Below are 15,127 nucleotides of genomic sequence, written 5' to 3' on the forward strand. Positions count from 1 at the left end.
TCTGGAAGGCAAGGAATTTATCACGTTTATTGATATACTTGCCTTGGGCATAAAGGGAGAAGATACAAACATGGAGTCTGAGGATTTTTTGTCTGACGAAGAAAAATGACCATTTATATAACTTTTAAATTAACAGTTCTCAATTTGAATATCACTGCCCTGAAGCCCAATTAGCACAAAAGGTCCTTAGAGGTTTTTAAAGGCTATATTACACAGGAGATAAAGGCTTAAGCTTTTTTGAGCCAATCAGATTCTTTACCTCACAGAGATGTGTTATAATTTCAAAATACAGGCCACAACTTCAGGAATATAGTATATAACTACTATAAAACAGTAGTTATAACTATATTCCTTATGTCCAGAAAGCTGGAGAAAATAGTGAACATGTTAAGTAGTGACATTGGAGATATTTTTAAAAGATCCAACTTCTAGTGATGAAACTTACAATATTTGTGGTACCAAAAAAATGAGATTAAAAGCACATTAAACATTATGAGAAAAAGATTAATGAATTTAAAGACATAGCAGTAGAAGTTACCCAAAATAAAACACAGGGAGAAGACTAAAATATAAACAGAGCATCACTGAACTGTGGGAAAACATCAAGCGGCCTAATACACATATAATTAGAGACTCCAAATGAGAGAAAAGAGAGGGAGAAACAAAAATATGTGAATAATTCATAGCTGCAATTTGATAAAATTTGATAAAAATTATAAACAGATCCAAGAAGTTCGACAAACTCCTTGCACAAGCACAAGAAACATGAATACAACTATACCAAAGCACATAATATATCAAATTTCTGAAAACCAGTGTTAAAGGGAAAATCTTAAAACAAGACAGAGAAAAAAGACATTTTACATTCAGAGGAACAAAAATAAGCAAGATGTTAGAAACGATATAAGTTAGCCAAAAATGAAGCAACATCTTTAAAGTACTGAAAGAAAAAAATCATCTATACCCTGTGCAAGTATCTTTCAAAAACGTAAGTGAGGGCTTCTCTGGTGGCACAGTGGTTAAGAATACGCCTGCCAATGCAGGGGACACGGGTTCGAGCCCTGGTCTGGGAAGACTCCACGTGCCGCGGAGCAACTAAGTCCGTGTGCCACAACCACTGAGCCTGTGCTGTAGAGCCCTCGAGCCACAACTACTGAGCCCACATGCTACAACTACTGAAGCCTGCGTGCCTAGAGCCCATGCTCCGCAACAAGAGAAGCCACCACAATGAGAAGCCCACGCACCGCAAGGAAGAGTAGCTCCCACTCGCTGCAACTAGAGAAAGCCCACGTGCAGCAACGAAGACCCAATGCAGCCAAAAATAAATAAATAAAAATTTTTTAAAATAAAATAAATAAAAATGTAAGTGAAATAAAGACACTGAGGCATATAAAAGTGATAAGAACTTCTCATTGGCAGTTCCACACTACAAAATACATGGTAAAGTCCTTCAGAAAGGTAAGAATGAGGAGGGAAAGGAATGGAAATGATGCCAAGTGAAAATGTGGATCCATACAAAAGACTGAAGAACACTGGAAATGATCACTATATTGGTCCAATATTTTTTCTTCTTATTTAACTCTTTAAAAGACAACTGCCTGTTTAAAATGGATAATACATCATGACCAATGGAGGTTTAATCCCAAGAATGCAAGGTTAATTTAACATTCAAGAATCCACCAATGTTTTAAAACAACCCAATCCAAAAATGGGTGGAACACCTAAATAGACATTTCTCCAAAGAAGACATACAGATGGCCAACAAACACATGAAAAGATGCTTAACATCACTAATTATTAGAGAAATGCAAATCAAAACTACAGGGAGGTATCACCTCATACCGGTCAGAAGGGCCATCATCAAAAAATCTACAAACAATAAATGCTGGAGAGGGTGTGGTGAAAAGGGAACCCTCGTGCACTGTTGGTGGGGATGTAAATTGATACAGCCACTATGGAAAACAGTATGGAGGTTCCTTAAAAAACTAAAAATAGAACTACCATATGACCCAGCAATCCCACTACTGGGCATATACCCAGAGAAAACCATAATTCAAAAAGAGTCATGTACCACAATGTTCATTGCAGCTCTATTTACAATAGCCAGGACATGGAAGCAACCTAAGTGTCCATTGACAGATGAATGGATAAAGAAGATGTGGCACATACAGACAATGGAATATTACTCAGCCATAAAAAGGAACGAAATTGAGTTATTTGTAGTGAGGTGGATGGACCTAGAGTCTGTCATACAGAGTGAAGTAAGTCAGAAAGAGAAAAGCAAATATCATATAATCACGCATATATGTGGAATCTAGAAAAATAGTATAGATGATCTTATTTGCAAGGCAGAAATAGAGATACAGACACAGAGAACAAAGGTATGGATACCAAGGGGGAAAGGGGTTGGGTGAGAAGAATTGGGAGACTGGGATTGACACTTATAGATTATTGATACTATGCATAAAATAGACAACTGATGGGAACATACTGTATAGCACAGGGAACTCTACCTAATGCATTATGGTAACCTAAATTGGAGGAAGTCCAAAAGGGAGGGGATATCTTTATGTGTTTGGCTGATTCATTTTGTTGTGCAGTGGAGGCTAAAACAACATTGTAAAGCAACCACACTCAAATAAAAATTAATTTAAAAAAACAATCTACCAATGTTTTATAAATATAATTCACCATATTAACAAACTAAAATGAAAAACCACATGATCATCTCAATAGATAACAGAAGAAATGTTTGACAAGATCCAACATCTTTCTGATAAAAAGTCTCAGCAAACTCAAAATAGAAAGGACTTTTCTTAATTAGATAAAGGGCTTCTATGAAAAACCTATCACTCACATCACACACAATGGGGAAAGACTGTATTCATAGAGAAATGCAAAGGACATAGAATAGACAAACAACTTTGGAAAAGAAAGTTGAAGGAGTAGCACCACCTGACTTCAATGTTATTATAAAGCTGCAGATATCAAGACAGTGTGGTATTAGTGTAAAGATAGACAAATAGACCAATGGAACAGCATAGAGCCCAAAAGTAGATCCACACTAGGGACAACTGATTTTCAACAAAGGTGCAAAAGCAATTCAGAAGAGAAAGGACCATTTTCTCAATAAATGATGCTGAAACAACTATATACATATCCCCCCAAAAATGGACATTAATCCACACATCACACCACATTCAAGAATTAAAATTGATCAAAACTGATCATATAACTAAATGTAAACCTAAAGCTATAAAACTTCTAGAAGGAGACCTAGGAGAAAATCTTGTGTTAGGCAAAGATTTCTTAGCTATAACACTAAGTACACAATTCCAATAAATGGAAAAAATTGCTAAATCATACATCATTAGAAATAAAAATAAACTTCTGCTCTATGAAAGACACTCTTAAGAATGAAACGACAAGCCATAGATTGGGATAAAATATTTAAAAATCATATATCCAATAAAGGACTTATTTCCAGAATATATAATGAACTCTCAAAACTCAGTAACAAGAAAACAACCAACATAAAAATGGGCAATGAATATGAACAAACACTTTAGCGAAGAAGATATAAAGATGGCAAATAAACACAATTTTTAAAAGATGCTTAACATCATTGGGCATTAGGGAAATGCAACATCAAGTAACAAAGAGATAATATTACACACCTGTTCAAAAGTCTAAAAATTTAAAAACTAAACATAGCAAGGTTGTTGAGGTGTGAAAGAACTAGAACACTCATACATTGATAGTGGGAAAGTAAAATGGAGCAACTATTTTAGAAAACAGTACAAAAGTGTTTAAAAATGTTAAACATACTCAGACCATATTCTACTCCTAGGTATTTAGCCTAGAAATGAGGGCATTCATCCACACAAACACCTGCACATGAGAGTTCATAGCAGCTTGATGTGTAACAGCCAAAAACTAGGAATAACTCAAATGTTCATGAAGAGGCAAATGGATAAACCAACTGTGGGATATCCATACAATGGAATACTACACAGCGATAAAAAGGAATGGGCTACTGATACACTCAACAACGTTGATGACTCTCAAAACAATAATGCTGGCTAAAAAAGTCAAACAAAAACACGTACAAGCTGTATGATTCCATTTCTACAAATTTCTTTAAAGTGCAAACTAATCTATAGTGACAGAGAGTTGATCAGTGGTTGCCTGGAGATTAAAGTGGGTGAGGGGGGGACCTTCAAGATGGCAGAGGAGTAAGATGTGGAGATCACCTTCCTCCCAAATACATCAAAAATACATCTATGTGTGGAACAACTCCTACAGAACACCTACTGAACGCTGGCAGAAGACCTCAGACTTCCCAAAAGGCAAGAAACTCCCCACGTACCTGGGTAGGGTAAAAGAAAAAAACAAAAACAGAGACAAAAGAATAGGGACGGGACCTGCACCTCTGGGAGGGAGCTGTGAAGGAGGAAAGGTTTCCACACACTAGGAAGCCCCTTCACTTGTGGAGACGGGGGTGGGCGGCGGGGAAGCTTTGGAACCATGGAGGAGAGCGCAGCCACAGGGGTGCAGAGGGCAAAGTGGAGAGATTCCCGCACAGAGGATCGGTGCCAACTGGCACTCACCAGCCTGAGAGGCTTGTCTGCTCACCCGCCGGGGCGGGCGGGGCTGGGAGCTGAGGCTCGGGCTTTGGTCAGATCACAGGGAGAGGACTGGGGCTGGCTGCGTGAACACAGCCTGAAGGGGGCTAGTGTGCCACGGCTAGCCGGGAGGGAGTCCGGGAAAAGTCTGGAACTGCCTAAGAGGCAAGAGACCATTGTTTCAGGGTGCATGAGAACAGGGGATTCCTTCCCTGTCTGCCCACAGAAGGCAAAGCACCACCTAAACGAGCTCCAGAGACTGGCACAAGCTGCAGCTATCAGTGCGGACACCAGAGACGGGCATGAAATGCTAGCGCTGTTGCTGCCGCCACCAAGAAGCCTGTGTGCGAGCACACGTCACTACCCACACCTCCCCTCCTGGGAGCCTGTGCAGCCCGCCACTGCCAGGGTCCCGTGATCCAGGGACAAGTTCCCCAGGAGAACACACGGTGTGCCTCAGGCTATTGCAACATCACGCTGGCCTCTACTGCCGCAGGCTCGCCCCGCGTTCCAATTATAACTACCGTACCCCTCCCTCCCCCCTGCATGAGTGAGCCAGAGCCCCCTAATCAGCCGCTGCTTTAACCCCATCCTGTCTGGGAGGGAACAGATGCCTAAGGGCAACTAACATGCAGAGGTGGGGCCAAAACCAAAGCTGAACCCCAGGAGCTGTGCGAACAAAGAAGAGAAAGGGAAATCTCTCCCAGCAGCCTCAGGAACAGCGGATTAAATCTCCACAATCAACCTGGTGTACCCTGCATCTGTGGAATACCTGAACAGACAACAAATCATCCCAAAATAGAGGTGGTGGACTTTGGGAGCAACTGTAGCTTGGGGTTTGCTGTCTGAGACTGGTTTGGTTCTGATTTTCATCTTAGTTTAGTTTTTAGCATTTGTTTATCTTAGTTTAGTTTTTAGCACTTGTTATCATTGGTGGATTTGTTTATTGGTTTTGTTGCTCTCTCCTTTTTTTATTATTATTACTGTTTTTATTTTTTAATTTTAATAATTTTTTTAGTTTTTATTATTTTTTATTTTAATATATTTTTTAAATTTTTATTTATTATTATTTTTTCTTTCTTTTTTTCTCCTTTTCTTCTGAGCTGTGTGGCTGACAGGGTCTTGGTGGTCCGGCCTGGTGTCAGGCCTGAGCCTCTGAGGTGGGAGAGCCGAGTTCAGGACATTGGACCACCAAAGACCTCCCAGCCCCATGTAATGCCAATCAGCAAGAGCTCTCCCAGAGATCTCCATCTCAACGCTAAGACCCAGCTCCACTCAACGGCCAGCAAGCTACAGTGCTGGACACCCTATGCCAAACAACTAGCAAGACAGGAACACAACCCCACCCATTAGTAGAGAGGCTGCCTAAAATCATAATAAGTTCACAGACACCCCAAAACACACCACTGGAAGAGGCGCTGCCCACCAGAAAGACAAGATCCAGAACACAGACACTACTCCCCTCCACCAGGAAGCCTACACAAGCCACTGAACCAACCTCACCCACTTGGGGCAGACACCAAAAACAACAGGAATTACGAACCTGCAAGGCTGCAAAAAGGAGACCCCAAACACAGTAAGTTAAGCAAAATGAGAAGACAGAGAAACACACAGCAGATGAAGGAGCAGGGTCAAAACACACCAGACCTAACAAATGAAGAGGAAATAGGCAGTCTACCTGAAAAAGAATTCAGAATAATGATGGTAAAGAGGATCCAAAATCTTGGAAAAAGAATGAAGAAAATACAAAAAATGTTTAACAAGGAACTAGAAGAACTAAAGAGCAAACAAACAATGATGAACAACACAATAAATGAAATTTAAAATACTCTAGAAAGAATCAATAGCAGAATAACTGAGGCAGAAGAACGGATAAGTGAGCTGGAAGATAAAATAGTGGAAATAACTACTGCAGAGCAGCATAAAGAAAAAAGAATGAAAAGAATTGAGAACAGTCTCAGAGACCTCTGGGACAACATTAAACACACCAACATTCGAATTATAGGGGTCCCGGAAGAAGAAGAGAGAAATAAAGGGACTGAGAAAATATTTGGAGAGATTATAGTTGAAAACTTCCATAATATGGGAGAGGAAATAGCCAATCAAGTCCAGGAAGTGCAGAGAGTCCCACACAGGATATCCAAGGAGAAACATGCCAAGACACCTATTAATCAAACTATCAAAAATTAAACACAAAGAAAAAATATTGAAAGCAGCAAGGGAAAAACAACAAATAACATACAAGGGAATCCCCATACGGTGAAGAGCTGATCTTTCAGCAGAACCTCTACAAGCCAGAAGGGAGTGGCAGAACATATTTAAAGTGATGAAAGGGAAAAACCTACAGCCAAGATTACTCTACCCAGCAAGGACCTCATTCAGATTCGACAGAGAAATTAAAACCTTTACAGACAAGCAAAAGCTAAGAGAATTCAGCACCACCAAACCAGCTTTACATCGAATGCTAAAGGAACTTCTCTAGGCAGGAAACACAAGAGAAGGAAAAAACCTACAATAACAAACCCCAAACAAGTAAAAAAATGGTAATAGGAACATACATATCGATAATTACCTTAGATAAACCCATGAACATATCGTCACCTTATTTTTGATAAAGGAGGCAAGAATACACAGTGGGGAAAAGACAGCCTCTTCAATAAGTGGTGCTGGGAAAACTGGACAGCTACATGTAAAAGAATGAAATTAGAACACTCCCTAACACCATACACAAAAATAAACTCAACATGGATTAAAGACCTAAATGTAAGACCAGACGCTATTAAACTCAGAGGAAAACAGAGGCAGAACACCCTGTGACATAAATCACAGCAAGATCTTTTCTGACCCACCTCCTAGAGAAATGGAAATAAAAACAAAAATAAACAAATGGGACCTAATGAAACTTAAAAGCTTTTGCACAACAAAGGAAACTGTAAACAAGACAAAAAGACAACCCTCAGAATGGGAGAAAATATTTGCAAACGAAGCAACTGACAAAGGATTAATCTCCAAACTTTACAAGCAGCTCATGCAGCTCAATATCAAAAAAACAAACAACCCAATCCAAAAATGGGCAGAAGACCTAAATACACATTTCTCCAAAGAAGATATACAGATTGCCAACAAACACATGAAAGGATGCTCAACATCACTAATCATTAGAGAAATGCAAATCAAAACTACAATGAGGTATCACCTCACACCGGTCAGAATGGCCATCATCAAAAAATCTACAAACGATAAATGCTGGAGAGGGTGTGGAGAAAAGGGAACCCTCTTGCACTGCTGGTGGGAATGTAAATTGATACAGCCACTATGGAGAACAGTATGGAGGTTCCTTAAAAAACTAAAAATAGAACTACCATACGACCCAGCAATCCCACTACTGGGCATATACCCTGAGAAAATCATAATTCAAAAAGAGTCATGTACCACAATGTTCACTGCAGCTCTGTTTACAATAGCCAGCTCATGGAAGCAACCTAAGTGTCCATTGACAGATGAATGGATAAAGAAGATGTGGCACATGTATACAATGGAATATTACTCAGTCATAAAAAGGAACGAAACTGAGTTATTTGTAGTGAGGTGGACGGACCTAGAGTCTGTCAGAGTGAAGTAAATCAGAAAGATAAAAACAAATATCGTATGCTAACACATACAATATGGAATTTTTTTAAAAAATGGTTCTGGTGAACCTAGGGGCAGGACAGGAATAAAGACGCAGACATAGAGAATGGACTTGAGGACACAGGGAGGAGGAAGGGTAAACTGGGATGAAGTGTGAGAGTAGCATTGACACATATACAGTACCAATGTAAAATAGCTAGCTAGTGGGAAGCAGCTACACAGCACAGGGAGATCAGCTCAGTGCTTTGTGACCACCTAGAGGGGTAGGATAGGGAGGGTGAGAGGGAGATGCAAGACGGAGCGGATAAGGTGATATATGTATACATATATCTGATTCACTTTGTTATACAGCAGAAACTAACACAACATTGTAAAGCAATTATACTCTAATAAAGATGTTAAAAAATAATAAATAAAGTGGGTGAGGGAAGAAAAGAACAAAGAAACTTGCAGGGGTGATGGTTATGTTCCTTACCTTGCTTCTGGTGATAGTTTCATGGACATACATATATGTATGTCAAAACTTATCAAATTGTATACTTTAAAAAGTGGCCCTTATTATATGTCAATTATACCTCAATATAACTGGTAAAAATTAACAGATAATAATAATAAATGCTAACTTGATCAAACTAGTGAAAGTAAGATAAGGGATAAAGAGAAACCAGCAAAGTAAAATAATGTAAGTTGGCAGAATAAAATGAGCATTATCAATTGTCATTAAAAGTAAATAAATGGAATTAGCCATTAAAAGACAGAGAGGGTCAGATTGGCTTAAAAACAAATCAAGCTCTGTACTACATAAAAAAGCAGTTGTAATCTACTGGGTGCAAACTTCCCTGACTTGGAAGAATTAAAATGTTAGTAAATTAACTATTTCTCTTGAATAAGTAGGAGTTAAAACTTAGGATACTTACTAACATGATTTTACATAAATGATGATTCAAGAGAGGGGCCAGTGTTGATTTTTAAATTAACAATCTAACAGTCTAAATTAACAAATTTTTCATAAGTATGTTGTCCTAGTTGGAGATTCTTGGAATAACACTACTTGCTTTGAGGGCTTGGTTATATGATACATTGTACTGGTCTTCAATCTTTTATTCCCAAAGTTTCTAAATTGTTGCTTCTAAGTAACTATACATATTGAGAGTCTTTGTGGGGCAAATCATGATTTGCAATTTAACCAATCAGTTACCAGCATTTTTTCATTTGTTTAAAGACTGAAGGATACTAGTTTAATGTATTATTCATTTGTTGATCCTTGGTGGCCAACAGATGTGACAAATCTTGGATAAGAAACATATCTCTTGATTCTCCTTTCTTGTGGAAATGGGATTTTTGGCCAGTGTAATGACTGGCCCTGTACTTTGTTGTTCATTACTTGGTCCAGAGTTTCCATTAGGGTGGGGGAAGAGGGAGACAAGGATTGTGTCCAACCTATTTTGTGCCTTGATTGGCCCTCTACAAAGGACCAGAACTCAGTAACTGCTCACTGAAGGCTTTCATCAGCCCTGCCAGTGGGACAGTTTGGAGGGAACAGTGGTTGCATCAGAATCACCTGAGGCTTGGTAAAACAGGCTCCTGGGCCCCTTCCCCCAGAATGGCCGACTCATGAGTTCTGGGATGGGGCTGAGAATGTGCATTTCTTTTTTTTTTTTTTTAACATTTTTATTGGAGTATAATTGCTTTACAATGGTGTGTTCGTTTCTGCTGTATAACAAAGTGAATCAGCTATACATATACATACATCCCCATATCTCCTCCCTCTTGCGTCTCCCTCCCAGCCTCCCTATCCCACCCCAGAATGTGCATTTCTACCCAGTTCCCAGTTGCTGCTGCTGCTGGTGACTGGAAGACCACAGTTTGAGGACCATTCTTTGTTTCATCCGTTTCCCATTCTCAACTTCAGCCTCTAGCCATTTCTCTTGCCATCTTTGGGGTAGAAGTGTCTGGTAGTGCCTGCCATGGTGCCTCCCCCAGGGTCCCCCTTTAAGACCTAGCCCCTCATTCCCTGGCCGCAGGGAGTGTTAGGCACCTCTGCCTGCATTAGCATCGGAAAACTAGATGCTGGGAGACCTCCTGAGTGGCCCTGGGTGTCAAGAACACAGCGAACACACACAGAAAATCCTCCAAGGCAGTGGTGAGGCACGTAAGAGGGAAGCCTTCACTGCCTTCCTGGCTTCTGGCTGGTCACAAGGGTGAAGCTGCCGCCGTCACCAAGGAAGTCAGCTGATGCCTGGCGTACTCATCAACCTGCAGGCAGGCTCCAGAAGAACGTGCACAGGTGCGCACAACACACAGGCAGGCAGGTGAGGCGGCGGGGCTGGGAGGGGACAGGGCAGGAGGCGGGAGGACTCCTACCCAGGTGAGGGTTGCTGGGATCTCCCAGCCTGCTGCCCCCCAGAGGCCAGCACGTTCTACCCTGCACTCACAACCCCTCAGAGACATTAGGTCTCAGAAATGCAGGGCAAGGAACAACGGTTTAACGAATGCTTTGGGTTTTTGTTTTTTTTTTAATACATTTATTTATTTATTTTTGGCTGTGTTGGGTCTTCGTTGCTGCGCACGGGCTTTCTCTAGTTGCAGCAAGCGGGGGCTACTCTTTGTTGCGGTGCGTGGGCTTCTCATTGCGGTGGCTTCTCTTGTTGCAGAGCATGGGCTCTAGACACGTGGGCTCAGTAGTTGCGGCACACAGGCTCAGTAGTTGTGGCTCGTGGGCTCTAGAGCAGAGGCTCAGTAGTTGTGGCACACAGGCTTAGCTGCTCCATGGCATGTGGGATCTTCCTGGACCAGGGCTCGAACCCATGTCCCCCGCATCGGCAGGCAGATTCATAACCACTGTGTCACCAGGGAAGTCCATGCTTCTGTTTCTTCATTCACTCATTCAACCAACATTTGTTTGAGCTTCTACTATATTGGGCTCTAGGTTAATCTTGGGATCCAAAGGGGGTTAAAACATAATCAATCCCTTTCAGGTTGTTCACAATCTGGTATAAGAGCTGGACAAGAAACAGGCAGTCCCAGTGAAGCACCTTGAGAGGCAGTATACGCCGTGGATAACAGCTCTAGAGCCAGAACACCCAGCTCCAAATCCTGTGTGACCTTGGGCAAGTCACTTAACTTCTCTGAGTCTCCACGTCCTTATCTGTAAAATGGGGATGATAGCAGTGCCTACCTCATAGGTAGGTCTGGTGTCAGGTCTACATGAGTTAGTGTTTAAAATGTACCTGGTGCAGAGTCCTGATTGCAGGCTCTTGTCAATATTGGCATGACAACGAGAAAGGTGCTGAGGACAGCAGGGGAGGATAGGTCAGGAGCCCAGACATAAAACTAACCACCTCAGAGTGGCAGCTTGCCCTCTGTAACGTGAGCAGATCCAAACAGAGGATCCCAAGGCCCCTTCCAGTGTGAGAGCTGTGGGCTGGTGGTGCCATCCAGTAGGTACACTGGACACGAGAAATAGTCAGGAGAGGTTCTCCTGCCGTGGACATGGTGGAGTTAGCAAAAGAGGGAAGATCCTCTCTATTTCACTTGGATTTGTAGGAAGTTTGACAACATCTCACTCACAGCCAAGGGCAGCAGTTGATAATAGCCAGGGTTGGGTCCCATGCTCGGGCAGACCCCTCCTCCACCCAGGGCCCCCAGGACCCTGGGGGGCTATATCGTCCCTGTGTATCTCCTCTCCTCCCCACCCCTTCAGTGCCACCGCTCCATCTCTGGGCCCATTTTCCTGTTCTATTTGTAATTGCCACTGAGAACCTGCCGTCATGCACGTATACACACCTGCTCTCTTGGCCAGAGGGCCTACCAACCCCACAGTACTCGCCGGCTGGGAACTTTCAGAGAGCCTTGGACCAAGGCTTTTGGGAACACAGCCCTGTCCACGAAGACCCAGGTCAAAAAAGGACACCTGATGACACGAGTGCTGGAGCTCAGAGCAAGGGTGGTGTCTCCCTGGAGAGTGACTCTGGGGCGAGCCGGCCAGGAGAGAACAGACCAGCAGGCAGCCCTCACCGTGCAATACAGACCATATCCTGCTCTCAGCTGCCAATCGGGGGTGGCCCCGGCCACGTGGATCACCCTTGCTGGACATGGCTGGAGAGCACGGTCTCCAGCTCCTGATCTTCCGGCAGTCACGTGCCATGAGGGCGACTGACTACGGAGAAGAGAGAAATGACCGAGCAAATACAGAGGGTCCCCAGGGCCTACCTTGTGCTGTCTTATTCTCTATCACTTCTTGCTTTCTCCCTTCTCCCGAACTCCAATTAAGAAAAAACAGGGGTCGGGGGTTGGGGGGAGGGACCAATCGCTTGGAACAACCTGGATGCTGATTTCAATCTAAAACACTGGGTCTGAGCCCTGGCCAGCCGCCCTCAGCAACTTCCAGCTCAGCCACCCTATGCCTCTATGGCTGAAAATACCCAAGCGTCTGATGAAGCAGCTGCAGTTAAATTTAGCCCTGGCAAACCTAGGGCTGGTCTGGGTGCTAGAAGCAGCAGAGGGGACCCACAGATGCAGCCAACGCAGGTGGAAGAGCCTCCAGCTACAGACAACAGCCAGAGTGGTGACAATGACAACACCTAGAGGCAAGGAGAGCCAGGGAAGGGAGATGGAGTGGGGTGAAGTTCAAGGCCCAAAGGGTCTTCTACTGCCATCAGCAGATACCCGGCAGGTAGCACGGATGAGTAAAGCATAAAGATGGAAAGAAAAGGGAATGGTAGGGACTGTGATGAACTGAAATTTAGACTTTTTAAATAACACCACGTCAGCCAAATAAAATCCTGCCTTAGGTCTGCAGACGTTCACTGTGACACCCGGGCCCAGCTTTGCAGAGGAGGAAACCCCAAGGGGATATTCCACCATCAGCCATTCATTCTTTGCTTCTTCAGTCTCCTGTTAAAATGCAGACTGTGGGCTTTAAGATTTTTTAGCTAACACAGTTATTCTTACTGATCCCTTTGGTTAAGAGAGAAGGAAAGAAGAAAAGAAATAATCAGCATGCATGAATAAATTATTTGGCAAATTCGCATTTATTAATACGTTCAGAATCAAATGTTACCTGTATAAAGCAGTTGTTGAATGAAAAGAATATTTGGCTTGCAGTCAGACAGGCTTGAGTCTGACTCCTGGCTCTCCCACCTGCTAGGAAATTAATTAACTTCCCTAAGCTGCAGCTTCCTCTTTGGTAAAGAAGAAATAATATGCCTACCTTGGATTGCTATGAAGATTAAATAAAACAATACAGGACGGTGTTTGACATGAGATCATTCACACTCAATAAATGTTGCATGAATTTTAATCATCTGAGAGCCAGGTTCTGTAGGACAGGGACTCAGAGTGGAAAGGGGACAGCCCTTCACCCTGCCAGAGCTCTCCCAGAGCCTGCGTCGGGCCTCAATTTGAGTTGGCTTCTGAGCCACATGGAGCCACACTGCCCCCTTGTGCCCATTTGCCCCACTGCAGCTGCACTTGAGTTGTGCCTCACACCTTTCTCTCTTCCGCCATTGGAGAAGGGGTATCAGGCCTACAGACCTACTTCACCCTTGTTTCTACTCCATGTGAGCCCCTCATGCTGTCTTATGCTGAGCTGGTTGGTTGCTGAAGGTCATTAGCTGAGTCTACAACAGCCTAGCTTTTCCAATCTCCCGAGCACACTGGCCACACTGGGGAGCATTTGTTTAGCCTCCCTGATCTAGTGCTTTAGCAGATTTCCAGCCCTGATGCTGTACTGGGATCCCCTGGGGAGATATTAAAATAGACATCCATTTGTACATTACACCTCTCTCCAGACCTATGGAATCAGAATCTCAGAGGGTGAACTGGAGAAGCCATATAAAAAGAAAAAACTCAAAGGATCTCAAATTTAGCCAATTTTGAAAATGCATTGTTTTAACCCTGTATTGTGTTGCCCTCAGTCACCTCTCGCTTCTGTCTTGGCTTTGTAAGTAACACAAGCAAGAAAATACACTGCTCTCTGCACAGAAAATTAGTATTCTTATGGGGCGGGAAAAGGGAGGGGTGAGCAGCCAGTGAGAGGGAGTAGACAGAGAACAAGAGGCACGAAGAAAGACACAGAAAGGCAGAACGAGGGGAAGGAAAACAGGTGTGCACGCAAACAAACACACACACACACACACACACACACACACACACACCACACATACACAGAGAGAGAGGAAGATGGGGAAGAAAGGAAGAGAACGAGAGAAATGAGAAAGGAGGGAGATAAAGGGAAGCACATTTTCATGACTGTGACAACATTTTGTAAGGCAAGAGGTAACTTAAACCCAACCAATGAACAAATCCTAGATTAAGAAAAAATTGTTTAATCTAGGCATAGGTTTAACATCTGCATCATGCAAATGCTCTTACATATTGGCAAGGATACAAACAACACAATAGAGAAATGAGCAGAGATATAAAGAGAAAATCCAGATAGCCAAGTCAGGAAAAGGTGTGTGAGTTCACGATTGGTTTGGGAAACGCAGATTGTTACTTTGTACCCATGAGGTTGGCAAAAATCAAAAAGCCACTTACTGATAGCTATGTAGGAGAAATGATTTCTTTAAATCTTCATGATAAAAATGTAAATTGTCCAAGAACCTTGAAAAGTTCTCAGATACCATCTAACAAAATTTACCTCTCATCATTCAGTCTACCTGTTCCATTCCTGGGACTGGATGCCCTAGAGATAAAATCACCAGTACACAATGATGTATGTTCAAGAATGTTCATGGCAGCATTGCTCATGGTAACAAAAACACTGGAAACAAAGGGGAAGTCCACTAATAGGGTACTGCTGGATAAATGTTAATACACTCAGCCCACTTAATATGTCTTATACAACAATTAAGAAGAATGAAGAAAAC

The 15,127-nt window shown here is 42.6% G+C and overlaps 1 long non-coding RNA gene across 1 annotated transcript in view; it reads right to left on the minus strand.

The window, feature by feature from the left end:
* The window catches only part of LOC309632395, a 76,915-nt gene extending 62,526 nt beyond the window's left edge, over positions 1-14,389 (minus strand). Inside the window, exon 1 of the long non-coding RNA XR_014246879.1 lies at positions 12,468-14,389. This is a non-coding gene — a long non-coding RNA (uncharacterized lncRNA). The remainder of the gene's footprint in view (positions 1-12,467) is intronic.
* Between the last annotated feature and the right edge of the window lie 738 nt (positions 14,390-15,127).

This window comes from Balaenoptera borealis, assembly GCF_965194805.1.
Source record: "Balaenoptera borealis genome assembly, chromosome: 7".
NCBI classification, from domain to species: Eukaryota; Metazoa; Chordata; class Mammalia; order Artiodactyla; family Balaenopteridae; genus Balaenoptera; species Balaenoptera borealis.